Genomic DNA, 21,568 nt, shown 5'->3' on the forward strand with positions numbered 1-21,568 from the left:
TTTCGTCGTTGTCTGTTAAACCGCCAAGTGGAGCGACGTGTCTGGGAAGCTAGCCTCTTGGTCTGAGCATGTGTGTGCATCGCTTCTCGGCCTTTTGGCTAAGATCAAGTGTAGTATCTGTTCTTATCAGTTTAATATCTGATACGTCCCCTACCCGGGGACCATATATTAAATTGATTTTTCGAACTGGGAGATGGAAAAGGGGCTTGCTCCGTCCACTCCACGCATCGACCTGGTATTGCAGTAACTCCAGGACCGGTGCACCCCTCTCTCACTGTGAAAAACAAAACTAAACTCCTCCTGAGAGTACACCCGTCCGCCTGTAGACAATAAAGTGTCATTTACAATTCACAAACGCACTGTTTACAATTACTCCAACGATATTCTGTTGTAGTGATGTTATGGTTTGCGTCGAGGCATCGGGGCGTGTGTCGAGTACCTCGGCTCCTCCCCCAGCGAAGCTCCGTATCACATAGGCGAAATGACGTGGCGCGTGACGTTCGAGGCTTCATCTCGGGCTGTTCCGCGATATGGGTTCACAATTGGCACATTTCTACAAAAAGAAGACCCTACCCAGTTCCAAGATCACTTTTATGGCTATGTAATTAATCACACTCGTTCTCAGACATCATGCAGTTCTATTATTACAATTATTAGTAGGCTACTGTAGTTATAAGACAATCTATTTTGCCCGGGTGACTTAAAACCTTTGTCAAATGATTTGTTCTCTACCATGAGCTCGGGAGATATTTATGAACGGCACACTCACACGTATCACTGAAATGACTTTAATTCTTAAACGTTTTGATGTTGTACGAAGCAAACATCACATCATCACAGGAAACTCTTTCTTTCATCATAATTTCATTCCTTGTCCCTAGCGTACTCATTTGAAGCTTCGAGGTCGAACCACTTTGATGGTTCACCTGGCTGCGAGGCTTTGACGTTTCATGAGGCATCATCTCGCCACCACTATTCTGTTGTTTAAGAAAGAAAAAAGGATTCTTTCTGTGGCGTGTCGATAACTCGGACCTCCAGGTTTCCTTTCGTTATGCTTCCATCACGCTGATTTCAGATTCGCCTGTCATCGTGTGACCGGTGGTCTACAGTGTTTATTAAAGTCTAGACATCTCCGAATGCTTTGCAACCGTTCTCCTGGGGAACACGCGTGGGCATCGTTCAGCCCACCTGAACGTGTACAACTCATACTTACCTGGCAAGGGAGATACCATGATCAAGAAGGTGGTTCACCCATAGCGAGGCTCAGCCATTGCACTGAGGCTGTTGCTGACCCGTGCGAATTCCCCAAATGTGGGAATCTCGATTGCATAATTTCTGGTAGTGGGGGACTGCGTTCGCGCTCTCCCCTGATCATGTTGTTCTAAAGAAATAATAGCTATGAATGATACCACCCTGAGCACGCCCGATCTCGTCTGATCTCGGAGGCTAAGCAGGGTCCGGCCTGGTTAGTACTTGGATGGGTGACCGCCTGGGAATGGCTCATGACCCCCCAAAGTCCCTATCCCTCAACACTGGGATCGATCCAAAAGGATCGAGGATCAAAACGGACGGCTCCATCTGGTGGCCACTGGTGGGTGGTTTTATTTTCAGAAATGTCATGTGCAAGGCCTAGATTATCAAAATCCACTAGTCTGCTGGATGTTTTGTTTATTATTTTCATACTTTGAGTGGATGTAGCTGATGAGATTCATACAATCAAGTGGAAAAGTGTTAAATTGTTACATTTTTGGGCTGAATTAAGAAAAATAATAAGAGCCATTCACAGAACTCATTGTTTTGACCACACAGGGAGTGCAGCCATCACAGTGGGGGTGTATTCACACCTCTGGTTGCGGGAGTGAAGACACAAGGACTTCTAATTTCTTTGGTGTGTTTTTTCTTTCCAATACCCCACCCCTTCTGAAACCCAAGCACACTGAGACTCCAAAATACTTTTACAACTTTTATTTTTCAACCAGAATGTGTTTCATTGAAAAGGCAATCCATATAAACACAAATAAACAAGATCATTTTAGTTAAAAGCTCGCCCACCACGACTAGGTACAGATCTACAGGCGAGAACACGAGAGCATGAGACGAGAGACAAACATGTACTACCATTTGCAAACATTTAGTTAAACATGGAGCTGACAGACATACACACATCACAAGGACAGGCACATATAAATAACATTAATAATAATAAAAAACACTCAACAATTAAAGAACACACACACACACACACACACACACACACACACACACACACACACACACACACACACACACACACACACACACACACACACACACACACACACTTGTACTTAAGATACAAATCAACAATTGGCTTGTACAGGCTAAAGTGCAATAATGAACATGATTATCCATAGACTCGGGTGACCAATCAACAAATAAAGGCTCAAGCTGTTCCTCCCTTTTGTGTTTTCTTGAGCAAACTTTTGTTAAAACTGAAGCAGACAAATACATACAAACATCACAAAGACATGAAGCTGACAAAGACAAACAACATGCATGACAAAAACACAGATTATCTGAACATGAACAACCACTAAAGGGTATGTAAACTGATTGTGTTAGATTGGAACTGATTATGGTTTAAAAGATTGGCCTCGATATTGAACATAGAGCAGAATGGATACTACAAAGTTAATTTTAACAGCAATATAAATAATAATAAATAAAAAGCGAACAAAAGAACTTCAAGTAAATCTGCAAAGTGCCTTTTTTTTGAACGATATAAATAAATAGATAGTGCTTAATGAAGCACTTTAAAAAACACACACAAAGACAAAGACAAACACACACAAACAAGCCTCTTTCTCTCTCTTACAGATGGCACAGGAACAGTGGCATCACAGAGGTAAGTTATTCACACACACACACACACACACACACACACACACACACACACACACACACACACACACACACACGCATTTCCAGGTATTTACACAGTCCTCCTGTCCAACTCTGCATCCACGACACTCTTAAAGTGTTCAAAGTTGTCATACACCACATTGTAAAAGCCAGGGGTAGTGGACTTCCTAGTGGATGGACAGTAGGAAAACATTTTCTGCATGCTTCCAGCCACTTTGTCCTTGAAAGGGTTGTACCTCTTCCACTGTCCACCACAGTTTGGCATGTGGCAAGCCCCACATGGCCTTGAGGACTTGTTAGGCATGAATGTCTTCACTGTTGGTGCAGGAGGGACAAGGCTCTGGCTGCAGGATGGCCCACGAAACAGGACGGAGGGGGCCTGTGGCTGTGCGGGGAGGACCAGCAGTATGGGTGCTGCCGACACAGGGGGTGGGCCGTAGGTCAACGCAGCAGGTGGCCTCGGCTGGAGGTGGGTGGGCGCAGGAGGCCTCGGCAGAATGGGGGTGAGCGCAGCAGGCTTCAGCCGGGTGGAGGACGACAAACCCAGTGGGCTGAACGGGCCGGTTCGCTGGAGTCACAGGCTCATCAACAAATAATCTGGAAATATAAAATACACATGTGATCAGTATTGATATGACGTGTGTGCTATTTGCTTTCCACAGCCAACAGGTGAAACAAAGTGCTTATGACAACTTAGCTCCGCTTCTCACCACGTCTCTTTCCAGCCTGGTGATGGATGTGCCGGTACTGGACCTGAGGCCGGTCTGGCGGAGCAGTCGCTCCTTCTGCCACTTCAGCAGCTCGTTCTGCTCTCCCTGCTGGCAGTACTGGAACAGCAGCCACACCAGCCAGCCGACATCATTCTCCACAAGCCACCTGAAGGTCTGACCGGCGTGCTTCCCGAACGTGATGACCAGCTGACCTTTCCAAAGGTCTCTGCTGTCTTGAGATCCAGCCATTTAGGGTCAACAACAGTGCTGCTGCGGGCCTCTGCCACAGACCTTGCTGCCTCTGTACAGTACAGCCTGGCCTCTCCTAGCCGGTACAAAATGATGTTGGGGTACTGGTGTAGCTGTTGATGGCTGACCAGCGATGGTTTAGTGGCCAAGCTCTTCCCGCAGACATCACAGGTAAAGGTCTCCCTGGCGTCTGCATGGATCTTCAGATGACTCGCCAGGTTGGACTTTTCACCGAATGTCTTGTCGCACACGGTGCACTGATGTGTAGGCATGTTCCATCTGGTACTGTAAAACATGAATAAATGAGTAAAACTAAAAGCAGATCATTTAGATTGACAATATGTAGCCCTTTATTATACAGAAATCTGCTGTTGGTGTATTAGCCTAGGACAACAAGCTCGCCAGATTGTCAAGAGATTAACACGGTCGCCAAATTGCTTCATGTTACAATTACTCTCGCATCAGCTGTTGTCTCAACAGTCACATTTACCCATATTAACACATATCCACATCAAATTGACCAAGAAAACGTTGATTGTCGCCGAAAAGCAACAAGTTTGCAGGTATGCGACGTAGCCCTTACTATTGTAAACAGTGTCGTTAGCCGCGCCTAGCTATCGTCACAAAACACACATTAATCAGCTTATTATTTCAACAACCCTTGGGTGAATATAGTAATGCCATACACCGTTGGAAAGCTTAGATTGCCACGATTAAAACGAGACTTCCCACGGGTAATATGGTTGCTCACCGACAAAACGGCGATAGGTTGACTAAAGTCTACCCAGCAGCTAAAAACGTAACCTCTACGTCTTCCCTTTATACACAACGACCACGTTATGACACGGTCGAAATCTTTTCTCTTTCTACAAAATCGAAACAGCTTAATACAAACCGTAAAAAAAAATGTCTAATTATTAACTAGCAAACGATGCAGGGGATAAAATTTACCTGAGTGAATCCTCCGTTGACTGCTTCACCGGGGAATACCACGTGCTGTAAGCTATTTTCTTTTTCAACTCGAGCTCATTGGCTGCAATAGAGTTCCGGGTGTTATAGATATATATTTATTTGTCATTGGACAGAAGTACAACGAAATTCAGTGCACTCACGTACTGGTCTAATTTAAAAAGGTAACATAATAAATAATAAATAAAGAAAGAAAATACATTCAACATTTCGTTCACTCACTGCTTCACCTGTAGTCTCATATAAGCCTCCACTGCTCCAAACTCTATTTGTGAAACATGCAGACGGAATAGTGAGACTGCCAGCAGGCAGCAGCAAAGAGATGTAGCGACCTCGGTTTATTTCTCCAGCTTTCACAGACACACAAACACGCACACAGATTGCTTGGTCTTTTTTTTGTTTCGTCGTTGTCTGTTAAACCGCCAAGTGGAGCGACGTGTCTGGGAAGCTAGCCTCTTGGTCTGAGCATGTGTGTGCATCGCTTCTCGGCCTTTTGGCTAAGATCAAGTGTAGTATCTGTTCTTATCAGTTTAATATCTGATACGTCCCCTACCCGGGGACCATATATTAAATTGATTTTTCGAACTGGGAGATGGAAAAGGGGCTTGCTCCGTCCACTCCACGCATCGACCTGGTATTGCAGTAACTCCAGGACCGGTGCACCCCTCTCTCACTGTGAAAAACAAAACTAAACTCCTCCTGAGAGTACACCCGTCCGCCTGTAGACAATAAAGTGTCATTTACAATTCACAAACGCACTGTTTACAATTACTCCAACGATATTCTGTTGTAGTGATGTTATGGTTTGCGTCGAGGCATCGGGGCGTGTGTCGAGTACCTCGGCTCCTCCCCCAGCGAAGCTCCGTATCACATAGGCGAAATGACGTGGCGCGTGACGTTCGAGGCTTCATCTCGGGCTGTTCCGCGATATGGGTTCACAATTGGCACATTTCTACAAAAAGAAGACCCTACCCAGTTCCAAGATCACTTTTATGGCTATGTAATTAATCACACTCGTTCTCAGACATCATGCAGTTCTATTATTACAATTATTAGTAGGCTACTGTAGTTATAAGACAATCTATTTTGCCCGGGATGACTTAAAACCTTTGTCAAATGATTTGTTCTCTACCATGAGCTCGGGAGATATTTATGAACGGCACACTCACACGTATCACTGAAATGACTTTAATTCTTAAACGTTTTGATGTTGTACGAAGCAAACATCACATCATCACAGGAAACTCTTTCTTTCATCATAATTTCATTCCTTGTCCCTAGCGTACTCATTTGAAGCTTCGAGGTCGAACCACTTTGATGGTTCACCTGGCTGCGAGGCTTTGACGTTTCATGAGGCATCATCTCGCCACCACTATTCTGTTGTTTAAGAAAGAAAAAAGGATTCTTTCTGTGGCGTGTCGATAACTCGGACCTCCAGGTTTCCTTTCGTTATGCTTCCATCACGCTGATTTCAGATTCGCCTGTCATCGTGTGACCGGTGGTCTACAGTGTTTATTAAAGTCTAGACATCTCCGAATGCTTTGCAACCGTTCTCCTGGGGAACACGCGTGGGCATCGTTCAGCCCACCTGAACGTGTACAACTCATACTTACCTGGCAAGGGAGATACCATGATCAAGAAGGTGGTTCACCCATAGCGAGGCTCAGCCATTGCACTGAGGCTGTTGCTGACCCGTGCGAATTCCCCAAATGTGGGAATCTCGATTGCATAATTTCTGGTAGTGGGGGACTGCGTTCGCGCTCTCCCCTGATCATGTTGTTCTAAAGAAATAATAGCTATGAATGATACCACCCTGAGCACGCCCGATCTCGTCTGATCTCGGAGGCTAAGCAGGGTCCGGCCTGGTTAGTACTTGGATGGGTGACCGCCTGGGAATGGCTCATGACCCCCCAAAGTCCCTATCCCTCAACACTGGGATCGATCCAAAAGGATCGAGGATCAAAACGGACGGCTCCATCTGGTGGCCACTGGTGGGTGGTTTTATTTTCAGAAATGTCATGTGCAAGGCCTAGATTATCAAAATCCACTAGTCTGCTGGATGTTTTGTTTATTATTTTCATACTTTGAGTGGATGTAGCTGATGAGATTCATACAATCAAGTGGAAAAGTGTTAAATTGTTACATTTTTGGGCTGAATTAAGAAAAATAATAAGAGCCATTCACAGAACTCATTGTTTTGACCACACAGGGAGTGCAGCCATCACAGTGGGGGTGTATTCACACCTCTGGTTGCGGGAGTGAAGACACAAGGACTTCTAATTTCTTTGGTGTGTTTTTTCTTTCCAATACCCCACCCCTTCTGAAACCCAAGCACACTGAGACTCCAAAATACTTTTACAACTTTTATTTTTCAACCAGAATGTGTTTCATTGAAAAGGCAATCCATATAAACACAAATAAACAAGATCATTTTAGTTAAAAGCTCGCCCACCACGACTAGGTACAGATCTACAGGCGAGAACACGAGAGCATGAGACGAGAGACAAACATGTACTACCATTTGCAAACATTTAGTTAAACATGGAGCTGACAGACATACACACATCACAAGGACAGGCACATATAAATAACATTAATAATAATAAAAAACACTCAACAATTAAAGAACACACACACACACACACACACACACACACACACACACACACACACACACACACACACACACACACACACACACACACACACACACACACACACACACACACTTGTACTTAAGATACAAATCAACAATTGGCTTGTACAGGCTAAAGTGCAATAATGAACATGATTATCCATAGACTCGGGTGACCAATCAACAAATAAAGGCTCAAGCTGTTCCTCCCTTTTGTGTTTTCTTGAGCAAACTTTTGTTAAAACTGAAGCAGACAAATACATACAAACATCACAAAGACATGAAGCTGACAAAGACAAACAACATGCATGACAAAAACACAGATTATCTGAACATGAACAACCACTAAAGGGTATGTAAACTGATTGTGTTAGATTGGAACTGATTATGGTTTAAAAGATTGGCCTCGATATTGAACATAGAGCAGAATGGATACTACAAAGTTAATTTTAACAGCAATATAAATAATAATAAATAAAAAGCGAACAAAAGAACTTCAAGTAAATCTGCAAAGTGCCTTTTTTTTTAACGATATAAATAAATAGATAGTGCTTAATGAAGCACTTTAAAAAACACACACAAAGACAAAGACAAACACACACAAACAAGCCTCTTTCTCTCTCTTACAGATGGCACAGGAACAGTGGCATCACAGAGGTAAGTTATTCACACACACACACACACACACACACACACACACACACACACACACATACACACACGCATTTCCAGGTATTTACACAGTCCTCCTGTCCAACTCTGCATCCACGACACTCTTAAAGTGTTCAAAGTTGTCATACACCACATTGTAAAAGCCAGGGGTAGTGGACTTCCTAGTGGATGGACAGTAGGAAAACATTTTCTGCATGCTTCCAGCCACTTTGTCCTTGAAAGGGTTGTACCTCTTCCACTGTCCACCACAGTTTGGCATGTGGCAAGCCCCACATGGCCTTGAGGACTTGTTAGGCATGAATGTCTTCACTGTTGGTGCAGGAGGGACAAGGCTCTGGCTGCAGGATGGCCCACGAAACAGGACGGAGGGGGCCTGTGGCTGTGCGGGGAGGACCAGCAGTATGGGTGCTGCCGACACAGGGGGTGGGCCGTAGGTCAACGCAGCAGGTGGCCTCGGCTGGAGGTGGGTGGGCGCAGGAGGCCTCGGCAGAATGGGGGTGAGCGCAGCAGGCTTCAGCCGGGTGGAGGACGACAAACCCAGTGGGCTGAACGGGCCGGTTCGCTGGAGTCACAGGCTCATCAACAAATAATCTGGAAATATAAAATACACATGTGATCAGTATTGATATGACGTGTGTGCTATTTGCTTTCCACAGCCAACAGGTGAAACAAAGTGCTTATGACAACTTAGCTCCGCTTCTCACCACGTCTCTTTCCAGCCTGGTGATGGATGTGCCGGTACTGGACCTGAGGCCGGTCTGGCGGAGCAGTCGCTCCTTCTGCCACTTCAGCAGCTCGTTCTGCTCTCCCTGCTGGCAGTACTGGAACAGCAGCCACACCAGCCAGCCGACATCATTCTCCACAAGCCACCTGAAGGTCTGACCGGCGTGCTTCCCGAACGTGATGACCAGCTGACCTTTCCAAAGGTCTCTGCTGTCTTGAGATCCAGCCATTTAGGGTCAACAACAGTGCTGCTGCGGGCCTCTGCCACAGACCTTGCTGCCTCTGTACAGTACAGCCTGGCCTCTCCTAGCCGGTACAAAATGATGTTGGGGTACTGGTGTAGCTGTTGATGGCTGACCAGCGATGGTTTAGTGGCCAAGCTCTTCCCGCAGACATCACAGGTAAAGGTCTCCCTGGCGTCTGCATGGATCTTCAGATGACTCGCCAGGTTGGACTTTTCACCGAATGTCTTGTCGCACACGGTGCACTGATGTGTAGGCATGTTCCATCTGGTACTGTAAAACATGAATAAATGAGTAAAACTAAAAGCAGATCATTTAGATTGACAATATGTAGCCCTTTATTATACAGAAATCTGCTGTTGGTGTATTAGCCTAGGACAACAAGCTCGCCAGATTGTCAAGAGATTAACACGGTCGCCAAATTGCTTCATGTTACAATTACTCTCGCATCAGCTGTTGTCTCAACAGTCACATTTACCCATATTAACACATATCCACATCAAATTGACCAAGAAAACGTTGATTGTCGCCGAAAAGCAACAAGTTTGCAGGTATGCGACGTAGCCCTTACTATTGTAAACAGTGTCGTTAGCCGCGCCTAGCTATCGTCACAAAACACACATTAATCAGCTTATTATTTCAACAACCCTTGGGTGAATATAGTAATGCCATACACCGTTGGAAAGCTTAGATTGCCACGATTAAAACGAGACTTCCCACGGGTAATATGGTTGCTCACCGACAAAACGGCGATAGGTTGACTAAAGTCTACCCAGCAGCTAAAAACGTAACCTCTACGTCTTCCCTTTATACACAACGACCACGTTATGACACGGTCGAAATCTTTTCTCTTTCTACAAAATCGAAACAGCTTAATACAAACCGTAAAAAAAAATGTCTAATTATTAACTAGCAAACGATGCAGGGGATAAAATTTACCTGAGTGAATCCTCCGTTGACTGCTTCACCGGGGAATACCACGTGCTGTAAGCTATTTTCTTTTTCAACTCGAGCTCATTGGCTGTGTCACGTTAAAATTGTACCGGGGGCGAAAGTTGTACCGGCCTACGTCATCGTTTGTTTACATCCTGACAACCTGCCCGGCAACAGACGACGAGATGCAGAAAACATGTTTCCAAACGACGAAATAACATAATACAGATAGCGGATCGCTATCTGTATTATGATAGCGATAACACTTGTTTTTACTTTATATTTGTATTGTATTTAATTGTTTAATCGAAACAATAAAAAAAATTGCCCGCGAAACGGGCGATCGCGTCAAATGACAAATGTTTTGCCCGCGAAACGGGCGATCGCGTCAAATGACGTAGGAGGGTTCTTGAAACATAATACAGATAACGGATCGCTAGAAAACACTTGTTTTTACTTTATATTTGCATTGTATTGAATTGTTTAATCGAATTTAGCTGAGTGTTTTAAGCAGGTTTCATAGTCTAGAATGTTCAAGAACCTTCCTACGTGATTTGACGCGTCATTTGACGCGATCGCCAGTTTCGCGGTCAATTTTCTTTATTGTTTCGATTAAACAATTAAATACAATACAAATATAAAGTAAAAACAAGTGTTATCGCTATATATAATAATTCAGATAGCGATCCGCTATCTGTATTATGTTATTTCGTCGTTTGGAAACATGTTTTCTGCATCGCGTCGTCTGTTGCAGGGCAGGTTGTCAGGTTGTCAGGATGTAAACAAACGATGACGTAGGCCGGTACAATTTTCGCCCCCGGTACAATTTTAACGTGTCAGCTGCAATAGAGTTCCGGGTGTTATAGATATATATTTATTTGTCATTGGACAGAAGTACAACGAAATTCAGTGCACTCACGTACTGGTCTAATTTAAAAAGGTAACATAATAAATAATAAAGAAAGAAAGAAAATACATTCAACATTTCGTTCACTCACTGCTTCACCTGTAGTCTCATATAAGCCTCCACTGCTCCAAACTCTATTTGTGAAACATGCAGACGGAATAGTGAGACTGCCAGCAGGCAGCAGCAAAGAGATGTAGCGACCTCGGTTTATTTCTCCAGCTTTCACAGACACACAAACACGCACACAGATTGCTTGGTCTTTTTTTTGTTTCGTCGTTGTCTGTTAAACCGCCAAGTGGAGCGACGTGTCTGGGAAGCTAGCCTCTTGGTCTGAGCATGTGTGTGCATCGCTTCTCGGCCTTTTGGCTAAGACAGTGATCCCCTCCGTTATCTGTTTATATATTGCCTATTTAGTGGCAATTATATAGCAGGTTAGGAGGATATTGCACCATCCTTTTGGTAAGTTGGGGTCAATTACCAGTTGCTGATACCCTTTACCAAGAAGACCATTGTCCAGTTCGTTTAAACGATAAGGTAAGTGGATTTTATTGTTGCCTATATTACTTTGTTTACTCACTGTTTTATTGCTTTTAACCTCTTAAATTTTTAAGAGTGTGGTGTCTCCATCATGTCGGTTAACCCTTCCGGCATGAGGAGGCACCACAGTGTACGTTTTAAATTTAAGTCGATTAATGGAATTTTAGTTCAGATGTCCCGGCTTGATTTTTCAAGGAAGCACATCCAAGGAATCCTGAAGTTTACCGCAAACGATTTGAATTGTATTCTTGCTCTGCCCTTTAACAAAGGATTCGATGTTAGCTTCGCAGCCGCAACAGCCCTCAAAGAGTTTTGGACACGCTACGACACGGTAAAAGACCAGTTCTCAGCATTTGAAGTGGAGAGACTAAATGACGATTCCATTAAAACCGTAATCGTCAGGATGTTCAATGAAACTGTAAATGCTGATGATATTTGTATATGGCTGGCAAGATACTGCACTGTGAGGGCCCAGGCCACCAAGGTGAGAGATGAGGATGGCATCTGGAACTGTTCATGGAGGGTCCCCATACAACAATGGCGGGACCCACATGGCTTCCAGGGCCTGAAACATCTCCCATCCATGATGGCTCTTGGAGAGAACAGGGGCTACATTCACTACCAGGGACAGCCCAAGCTCTGCCGCAAGTGTGGCGAGCAAGGGCACCTGGCGGAAGCGTGTACCAAGGTTGTTTGCGGCAAATGTAGAGAAATTGGACACTCTTTTGAAGAATGTACCAATGGCAGGAAGTGCAACCTCTGTGGAGACTCAAACCATCTCTTCAGAGATTGCCCGAAATCTTTTGCTAACAAAGTAAAACAAAATGCAAGGAAAGTGGCAGACGGGGGTGCACAAACAATTGAAGACACCAGGCTGCAAAAAATTACTCTGATTGGGGGAGAGGGGGAGGGGCCTGAGGTTGCCCCACCTAGTGGTGAAGTGAAAGAGGGTGGTGGGGCCCAGGCAGCCGGTGGAGCAGAGATGGACTCCACTTCAGACTCTGACGAAACCGGGAGTCTCGAAACAGTCGGCCGGTCGGAAGAGTCTGGGGTGGAGTCCAGTGAAGCCTCCCTCCCAGGAGCCCAGCATGGGAAGAGAGCAGTATCGGAGATGTCCTTGGAAAATGACGGAGCCTCGGAGAAAAGGGGAAGAGCTGGCTCCTCAGACAGTTCATCTGTCGGGGAGCACAGTCTTCCCGAACCACCCCCCCAACACTCTCTCCTTTTTACACATGGCGCTGCAGTCAACCCCAAAGGACTCTGTTCTAAACCATGCTCGAGTCTGGGAGGGGAATGAAGGGGACGAAATAACCCCAGACCGTTTTTAGTATTTTAATGCATAACTGTCTTTTAAATACCATACTCATGATCCTCACCTTTTCTACACTCAATGTGAGAAGTGTGAAATCAAGAGTTAGAGCTCAGACGATTTTATCCTTTCTAAATAATTTTAAGTCAGATGTGTTTTTACTACAAGAATGTGCATTGCCCTTTTTAAAAAACTACAGGATATGGGAGGAGAAATGGCCACACAAATCTCTATGGAGCGGTTCAAATGAGAACAGAAATGACGGCGTGGCCATTTTAATCAAGAACCCCTCAATTCTGGTGAAGGGCAGCACTGTGGTGAGAGACGGAAGGGCACTTTTAGCACACTTGACTTTTATGGGAAGGGATTTTAATCTCTTAAACATCTATGGTTTTAACAACAAAAATGACAGACATGACCTTTTAGAAAACTTGCAGCCCCACATGCTAGGCCGAACGCCATTAGTTTTAGGGGGAGATTTTAATTGTATTTTAAATAGAAGTGATAGGAGAGGGGCAGGGGATGATTTTAAAGTGGACAAGACGTCGGTTTTATTGCAGGGATTATGCAGGGATTTTAAACTAAAAGACTGTTTTAAAACCTTGCATCCAAGAGAGGAGGGCTTCACCTGGTTCAGTAGTGACGGTTCCAGAGCCTCTCGCATTGACTATATTTTTACCAGAGACTGCCCGCCAACCGATGCTAGATTAACCCCTGTTTTCTTCTCAGATCACGCTATGCTATCCTGCACCCTTTCACTCTCTTCAGGTGTGACTAAAGGTAGTGGTCTGTGGAAACTGAATTGCTCCCTGCTAGAAGATAAGGATTTGGCCAGCCAGTACAGGGAGCAATTCAGTCAATGGCAGACCCTCCAAGACTTGTACGAAACACGTGCACTTTGGTGGGAAATGGTGAAGGGAAAGACACAGACTTTTTTTAAAAAGGCAGGGAAAAACAAAAAAAACAAGGAAAATAGATGCATGGTGGGGCTGCAGAAAAGACTACAACGGTATTTTAAATTAACACAACAAGGTTTTGATTTTAACCAAGAAATTAGATTATTTAAAAAACAAATGTTGATTTTATCGGAAATCACAAGCAAAGGAATTATAGTCAGAAGCAAAGAACGACACATGGAAGAAGGAGAAAAATGCACTAGATACTTTTTTAAGAAAATCATTAACAGTGGGGAGGGTATTTTTAAACTCAAAAAAACAAATGGGGAACAAACCAATAGTAACAAAGAAATAATGGAGGAAATAGAAGGTTTTTATAGAGATCTGTACAGCGAAAAACAAACAGAAAATGAAGCAAAAAACAACATCATAAGCAACATAGATTTAAAGATAGGTGAAAGTGCATTTTTAACCCGTGATTTTAACCTTTTGGAACTTCACAAATCTTTGTCGAGTTTTAAGGGGGGAAAGTCGCCGGGGGAAGATGGGCTTCCACTTGAATTTTATTATTCATTCATTATGGATCCTTATTTCCAGAAATATTATGTGCAAGGCCTAGATTATCAAAATCCGCTAGTCTGCTGAATGTTTTGTTTATTATTTTCATACTTTGAGTTGATGTAGCTGATGAGATTCATATTATCAAGTGGAAAAGTGTTTAATTGTTACATTTTTGGGCTGAATTAAGAAAAATAATAAGAATGTATTCAGTGCACTCACTTTGTCTGGATGACAGAGCCATTCACAGAACTCATTATTTTGACCACACAGGGAGTGCAGCCAGCAAAGTGGGGGTGTATTCACACCTCTGGTTGCGGGAGAGAAGACACAAGGACTTCTAATTTCTTTGGTGTGTTTTTTCTTTCCACTACCCCACCCCTTGTGAAAGCCAAGCACACAGAGACTCAAATTCTTTTACAACTTTTATTTTTCACCCCGAATGGGTTTCATTGAAAAGGCAATGCATATAAAACACAAGTAAACAAGATCTGTTTAATTAAAAGCTCGCCCACCACAACAAGGTACAGATCTACAGGCGAGAACACGAGAGCATGAGACGAGAGACAAACATGTACTACCATTTGCAAACATTTTCATTAAACATGGAGCTGACAGACATGCACACATCAAAAGGAAAGGCACATATAAATAACATTAATAATAATGCAAAAATCTCAACAATTGAAGAACACACACTTGTACTTAAGATACAACTCAACAATTGGCTTGTACAGGCTAAAGTGCAATAATGAACATGATTATCCAAAGACTCAGGTGACCAATCAACAAATAAAGGCTCAAGCTGTTCCTCCCTTTTGTGTTTTTTTGTGTTTTCTTTAGCAAACTTTTGTTAAAACTGAAGCAGACAAATACATACAAACATCACAAACACATGAAGCTGACAAAGACAAACAACATGCATGACAAAAACACAGATTATCTGAACATGAACAACCACTAAAGGGTATGTAAACTGATTGTGTTAGATTGGAACTGATTAAGGTTAAAAAGATTGACCCGCTTCTCGGCCTTTTGGCTAAGACAGTGATCCCCTCCGTTGTCTGTCTATATATTGCCTATTTAGTGGCAATTATATAGCAGGTTAGGAGGATATTGCACCATCTTTTTGGTAAGTTGGGGTCAAATACCAGTTGCTGATACCCTTTACCAAGAAGACCATTGTGCGGTTTGTTTAAACGGTAAAGTGCATTTTATTGTTGCCTGTATTACCTTGTTTACTCACTGTTTTATTGCTTTTAACATCTTGAATTTTTAAGAGTGTGGTGTCTCCATCATGTCGGTTAACCCCTCCGGCATGAGGAGGCACCACAGTGTACGTTTTAAATTTAAGTCAATCAATGGAATTTTAATTCAGATGTCCCGGCTTGATTTTTCAAGGAAGCACATCCAAGGAATCCTGAAGTTTACCGGAAACGACTTGAATTGTATTCTTACTCTGCCCTTTAACAAAGGATTCGATGTTAGCTTCGCAGCCGCAACAACCCTCAAAGAATTTTGGACACGCTACGACACGGTAAAAGACCAGTTCTCAGCATTTGAAGTGGAGAGACTAAATGACGATTCCATTAAAACCGTAATCGTCAGGATGTTCAATGAAACTGTAAATGCTGATGATATTTGTATATGGCTGGCAACAGTGGCATCACAGAGGTAAGTTATTCACACACACACACACAGTCCTCCTTTCCAACTCTGCATCCACGACACTCTTAAAGAGTTCAAAGTTGTCATACACCACATTGTCGAAGCCAGGGGTAGTGGACTTCCTAGTGGATGGACAGTAGGAAAACATTTTCTGCATGCTTCCAGCCACTTTGTCCTTGAAAGGGTTGTACCTCTTCCACTGTCCACCACAGTTTGGCATGTGGCAAGCCCCACATGGCCTTGAGGACTTGTTAGGCATGAATGCCTTCACTGTTGGTGCAGGAGGGACAAAGCTCTGGCTGCAGGATGTCCCACGAAACAGGACGGAGGGGGCCTGTGGCTGTGCGGGGAGGACCAGCAGTATGGGTGCTGCCGACACAGGGGGTGGGCCGTAGGTCAACGCAGCGGGTGGCCTCGGCTGGAGGTGGGTGGGCGCAGAAGGCCTCGGCAGAATGGGGGTGAGCGCAGCAGGCTTCGGCCGGGTGGAGGACGACAACCCAGTGGGCTGAACGGGTCGGTTCGCGGGAGTCACAGGCTGTGGCTCAGCAACAAATAATCTGGAAACATAAAATACACATGTGATCAGTATTGATATGACGTGTGTGCTATTTGCTTTCCACAGCCAACAGGTGAAACAAAGTGCTTATGACAACTTACCTCCGCTTCTCACCACGTCTCTTTCCAGCCTCGTGATGGATGAGCCGGTACTGGACCTGAGGCCGGTCTGGCGGAGGGAGGGATGTTGGCAGCGCAGGAGCCTCCGGGAACGGTGCGTCCGACAGCACTTTCAGGTGAGGAGTCACCTTGTGGCCGAAGGAGCAGTCGCTCCTTCTGCCAATTCAGCAGCTCGTTCTGCTCTCCCTGCTGGCAGTACTGGAACAGCAGCCACACCAGCCAGCCGACATCATTCTCCACAAGCCACCTGAAGGTCTGACCGGCGTACTACCCGAACGTGAGGACCAGCTGACCTTTCCACAGCTCAGCCCCCGACCTCTTGGCAGCCGCCTCTGCTGTCTTGAGATCCAGCCATTTAGGGTCAACAACAGTGCTGCTGCGGGCCTCTGCCACAGACCTTGCTGCCTCTGTACAGTACAGCCTGGCCTCTCCTTGCCGGTACAAAATTATGTTGGGGTACTGGTGTAGCTGTTGATGGCTGACCAGCGATGGTTTAGTGGCCAAGCTCTTTCCGCAGACATCACAGGTAAAGGTCTCCCTGGCGATGGCATGGATCTTCAGATGACTCACCAGGTTGGACTTTTCACTGAATGTCTTGTCGCACACGGTGCACTGATGTGTAGGCTCCTCCATGTTCCATCTGGTACAGTAAAACATGAATAAATGAGTACAACAAGCAGATCATTTAGATTGACAATATGTAGCCCTTTATTATACAGAAATGTGCTGTTGGTGTATTAGCCTAGGTGGACAACACGCTCGCCAGATTGTTATCTATGTTGTTAGAAATCAGCTACTGTTTCCAGGTATGCAGCGCATCCCATGCAACAAGAGATTAACACGGTCGCCAAATTGCTTTATGTTACACTTACTCTCGCATCAGCGGTTGTCTAAACAGTCACATTTACCCATATTAACACATATCCACATCAAATTGTCCAAGAAAACGTTGATTGTCGCCGAAAAGCAACAAGTTTGCAGGTATGCGACGTATGCCCTTACTCATTGTAAACAGTGTCGTTAGCCGCGCCTAGCTATCGTTACAAAACACACATTAATCAGCTTATTATTTCAACGAACCCTGGGTACATATAGTCATGCCATACACCGTTGGAAAGCTTAGATTACCACGATTAAAAGGAGACCACCCACGAGTAATATGGTTGCTCGCAGACAAAACGGCGATAGGTTGACTGAAGTCTACCCAGCAGCTAAAAACGTAACCTCTACGTCTTCCCTTTATACACAACGACCGTGTTATGACACGGTCGAAATCTTTTCTCTTTCTACAAAATCGAAACAGCTTAATACAAACCTTAAAAAAAAGGTCTAATTATCAACTAGCAAACGGTGAAGGGGATACAATTTACCTGAGTGAAACCACGTGCTGTAAGCTATTTTCTTTTTCAACTCGAGCTCATTGGCTGCAATGGCTGCAATAGAGTTCCGGGTGTTGACGTTGTTGGGGCGGGGAAAACGTGGGCACCACCATTTTGGCAGTATTCGGCAGACTGGCGCTCTTGTGGTGGAGCAGACATGGTCGATAACTGTTGTGCACCAGGTTGCACAAATAAACGAGGCAAAAATAAATGTACGTCGTTCTACCGCATTCCTAAAGATGCGGAGAGGCGAGCTAAGTGGATCAGCGCCATTAAAAGAGCCAGGAGCAAGCAAAAAAAGACTGAAAAATGGGACCCCCCGGCTGTTGGATTCCGCTTGTGCAGCGATCACTTCATATCAGGTAAGTTACAGAATACAAAGCTTGGCAGCTTAGCGTCATTATTTAATAGGCTATAATTGTGGTCAGGCGCGTATCAGACGCGGGGGATGAGTACGATGCATCCCCCTCACTTCTATTGGAAGGCCATTCCATCCCCTCCACTTTTGTTCGTCAAATCCTCACAAAAATCAGCTTTTCTAATAAAAAATAGTAAACGTTCGCCTGTTGTATGCAATTTAAAATGGTTGCTATGATTGCATCCCTCTGTATCAAATTATCACTCTGTAAGTCCCAGCGCTACAATTGACGTTACGTAGACTAAACAGCTCGCGCAGCCTGCAGAAAGCGCTGGCAGCGGTGCTCCCGAGACCCGACTGCCTGAGAGCTCAGCGCGGTGACCGCGGTCATTCAAGCAGTTTCTCACAGATTGCTGTGCCTAACTGTTCGTGCTGCATACTGACTTGACGCCTTCAATGAAAAGGTAGAATTGAATCACTGTTTTAGATCAGCATCATTCACTGCCTGTAATGAAGGCAACATTTTCAGGCATATTAAGCGATTAAAGCGATTAAGCGATTAATTATTAATCATTAATAGATGCAAGGTTCATGGCTCTCTATTCAAGAGCTAGTTACCTCCTAGCATGAGATCCCATTCATTCTTCCGACGGGAACTAAGCCTACTTTAGTTTTAAAACTGTTTTATTTTTTCGTGCAATATAGCCAATGATGCCGAAAACTAAAAGAAAAAGACAGGGGACTATAGACGGCTTTTTCAAGAGAAAACAAGTAAGTTGACTTCTCTCCCTCTGCAGACACTGACGTGCTTGCAAGTTGCAAGCTATAGGCTATCTGTTTCGAGTGCTACCGCGGTTGGGATGCACAGGTTTGACTAGGGCTACAGGTAGCCTTTACGGAGAGTAGAGATCCTCGTGCGATTCGTCATTTTCAAACCTTGAGAAAACGCACTTCAATCTACAAGGTGTATCACTGAAAATATACACAAAGTATGTGTCACAGCAATCAACTTAGGCCTACTGGTTTAATGAATGTGAATGAATGCTGTGATACACGAAAATCCGGAGAATTGTGCGATTCGCTTTCTCAGCACACTTGAACGTGAAATGTCCTCAACAGTGTGTGTCAAGGGTTCATCTTGTTTTCTTAGAACATTAGAAGCATGCAAGTGCGTTCCATTCGATCAGACACGTTTTATTTTCAGTTAGGCTACTGTATAATCAGTAAGACCACACCATAAACACATAAGCCCAACATTATACATAGATCATAGATAGGTCTCAGCATGAAATGGAGAACATTTGAAGTTGAACTTGACCACTGGTTTGACAGCCTGCACTCTGTGTGTCACTACATAATAACATCACTACATACAAGTAACAAACGCTCTAGCCAAATGTCATTAGAGCTACAGTTATTGAACATTCATGCAACAGCCTCAAGTGGCTTTACAAATGTGTTTTGTCTCTGCTCATTATGACAAACTAATTGTTCTGCAATCATTTTCCTGTCCAACAGATCCAGCTTGTGCTTTTGAACATAACACACGGTTACACTGTTGAGACATGTTTGTGTCATTGTACTTCGCATCCATGTTTTCAGCCTTCAGAGGCTGCTGAAGCTCCTTTCAGCTTTATCACACTGTGTGTGTGTGTGTGTGTGTGTGTGTGTGTGTGTGTGTGTGTGTGTGTGTGTGTGTGTGTGTGTGTGTGTGTGTGTGTGTGTGTGTGTGTGTGTGTGTGTGTGTGTGTGTGTGTGTGTGTGTGTGTGCGTGTATCAAACAAACACACACACACACACACACACACACACACACACACACACACACACACACACACACACACACACACACAGTGTATCTGCTCGCATTTCTTCCATTTTGTAGGCCTAGATGTATGTAAAAGTTCATATAATTGATCATCGCTATTTGGAATGATTATTTCTTCGCCTATTCCAGAACACCCCCACTTTTGGAAAGCTTGATACGCCCCTGATTGTGGTTTCGGATCAGTTTAATACTACAGTGTGCACAGTGATCTGGGAGCAGCTTTATGAGGCTGTGCTTCTGCATGGACATGTACAGCATCATAAATCCCCTGCATGTTAATGGGTTGATGTGCAATGAGATAGATGAACAGCAATGCTGAACAGTGCATGATACAGCCAGCACAGTTAAATGACACAAAGAAATAAATAACACTATTTATTTAGCTTCTATTTCTACTCAGGGAAGATTCAAAGTGAGCAATCAAACCCTGGTTGGATGTGTCATTTAGCCCTTTGAGTGTGGTGTATGTGATAATGCGTAGCATAGCTCAGGGCAGACATTGTAGGCATCAGCTCTAGCCAAAGGCCAGGTTCAATGAAGAGGACTGAAATATGTTCCCACCTGAATGGTGCTTTGGCTGTGCAGTTCACATGCACAGTTTGTCCACATGCACCTATTCATCCCCCAGCGATTGTAGCCGAGCTTCTTTTAGGTTTTAGATTTTAGATATGTTAAGTTTAAGTCTACCTTCCTTTTTTTACGTGAACTTGCCTCACTGTTTAAATAATGTCTGCCTCTGACTCATCAATTGTTTACTTATATTCCTCAGGGCCCGAAAGGACCAAGAGGTGAAAGGGTAAGCCACTATCAAACTCATTAATTATGACAAGATGCATGACAATGCCATGTTTGCTGGATAGAAACTTTCATGAAGTTTATCGGGTTGATATATGATGACGCCGATTGACCTTTCAACTTGAATAGGCCACACCCCTTTGTTTACATCAGGCACAGCCTAAAGCCCTCCGCCGTGATAATATAACAAATAATAATGGACCAATCTCTGCTGCACGACGGCTGAAAATAACCTGAACTACAAATATTTGTTGTATATTATTTTTTTCTGACTTTGGCTCACATATCCAGAACAAATTCATATTTATCTTTTCTAAACTTTATTAACAATAATAAAACAATTTAGTAAAAGGACATGACGCTTTTATTCAAGTTGAGACCAGTGTTAATTTTGTCAGCTATTTTAGATTTAGTCTTAGTCTTAGTCTTTTGACGAAAATGCTTAGTATATTTAGTCACATTTTAGTCATTGTTTTCCTTTGTAGTTTTAGTCTAGTTTTAGTCGACGAAAATTCCTTACATTTTAGTCAACTTTTAGTCATTACTTTTAGTCAAAATGTTTTCTCTTTTTAAACTAGGCTATATGGACACCTGCTAAGTTGTTCCACTCAAATAGAGTACTAA

The 21,568-nt window shown here is 43.9% G+C and overlaps 1 long non-coding RNA gene, 4 other non-coding genes and 1 pseudogene across 5 annotated transcripts; 5 read left to right on the forward strand and 1 right to left on the reverse strand.

Moving 5' to 3' along the window:
• LOC130376144 (basic proline-rich protein-like) overlaps positions 1-21,568 on the forward strand; it is a 175,953-nt pseudogene that overhangs the window by 100,441 nt on the left and 53,944 nt on the right.
• On the forward strand, positions 79-269 carry LOC130376406 (U2 spliceosomal RNA). The gene has a single exon (XR_008894037.1). It is a non-coding gene; the product is annotated as a U2 spliceosomal RNA (small nuclear RNA).
• On the forward strand, positions 1,206-1,370 carry LOC130376394 (U1 spliceosomal RNA). Its single transcript, XR_008894025.1, has one exon. It is a non-coding gene; the product is annotated as a U1 spliceosomal RNA (small nuclear RNA).
• LOC130376121 (uncharacterized) lies at positions 3,597-5,132 on the reverse strand. Its single transcript, XR_008893957.1, has 3 exons — positions 5,060-5,132; positions 4,812-4,893; positions 3,597-4,145 (listed from the first exon to the last, which is right to left on the reverse strand). It is a non-coding gene; the product is annotated as an uncharacterized LOC130376121 (long non-coding RNA).
• On the forward strand, positions 5,307-5,497 carry LOC130376407 (U2 spliceosomal RNA). The gene has a single exon (XR_008894038.1). It is a non-coding gene; the product is annotated as a U2 spliceosomal RNA (small nuclear RNA).
• LOC130376395 (U1 spliceosomal RNA) lies at positions 6,435-6,599 on the forward strand. Its single transcript, XR_008894026.1, has one exon. It is a non-coding gene; the product is annotated as a U1 spliceosomal RNA (small nuclear RNA).

The sequence above is a fragment of the Gadus chalcogrammus genome, chromosome 22, assembly GCF_026213295.1.
Source record: "Gadus chalcogrammus isolate NIFS_2021 chromosome 22, NIFS_Gcha_1.0, whole genome shotgun sequence".
Taxonomy (NCBI): domain Eukaryota; kingdom Metazoa; phylum Chordata; class Actinopteri; order Gadiformes; family Gadidae; genus Gadus; species Gadus chalcogrammus.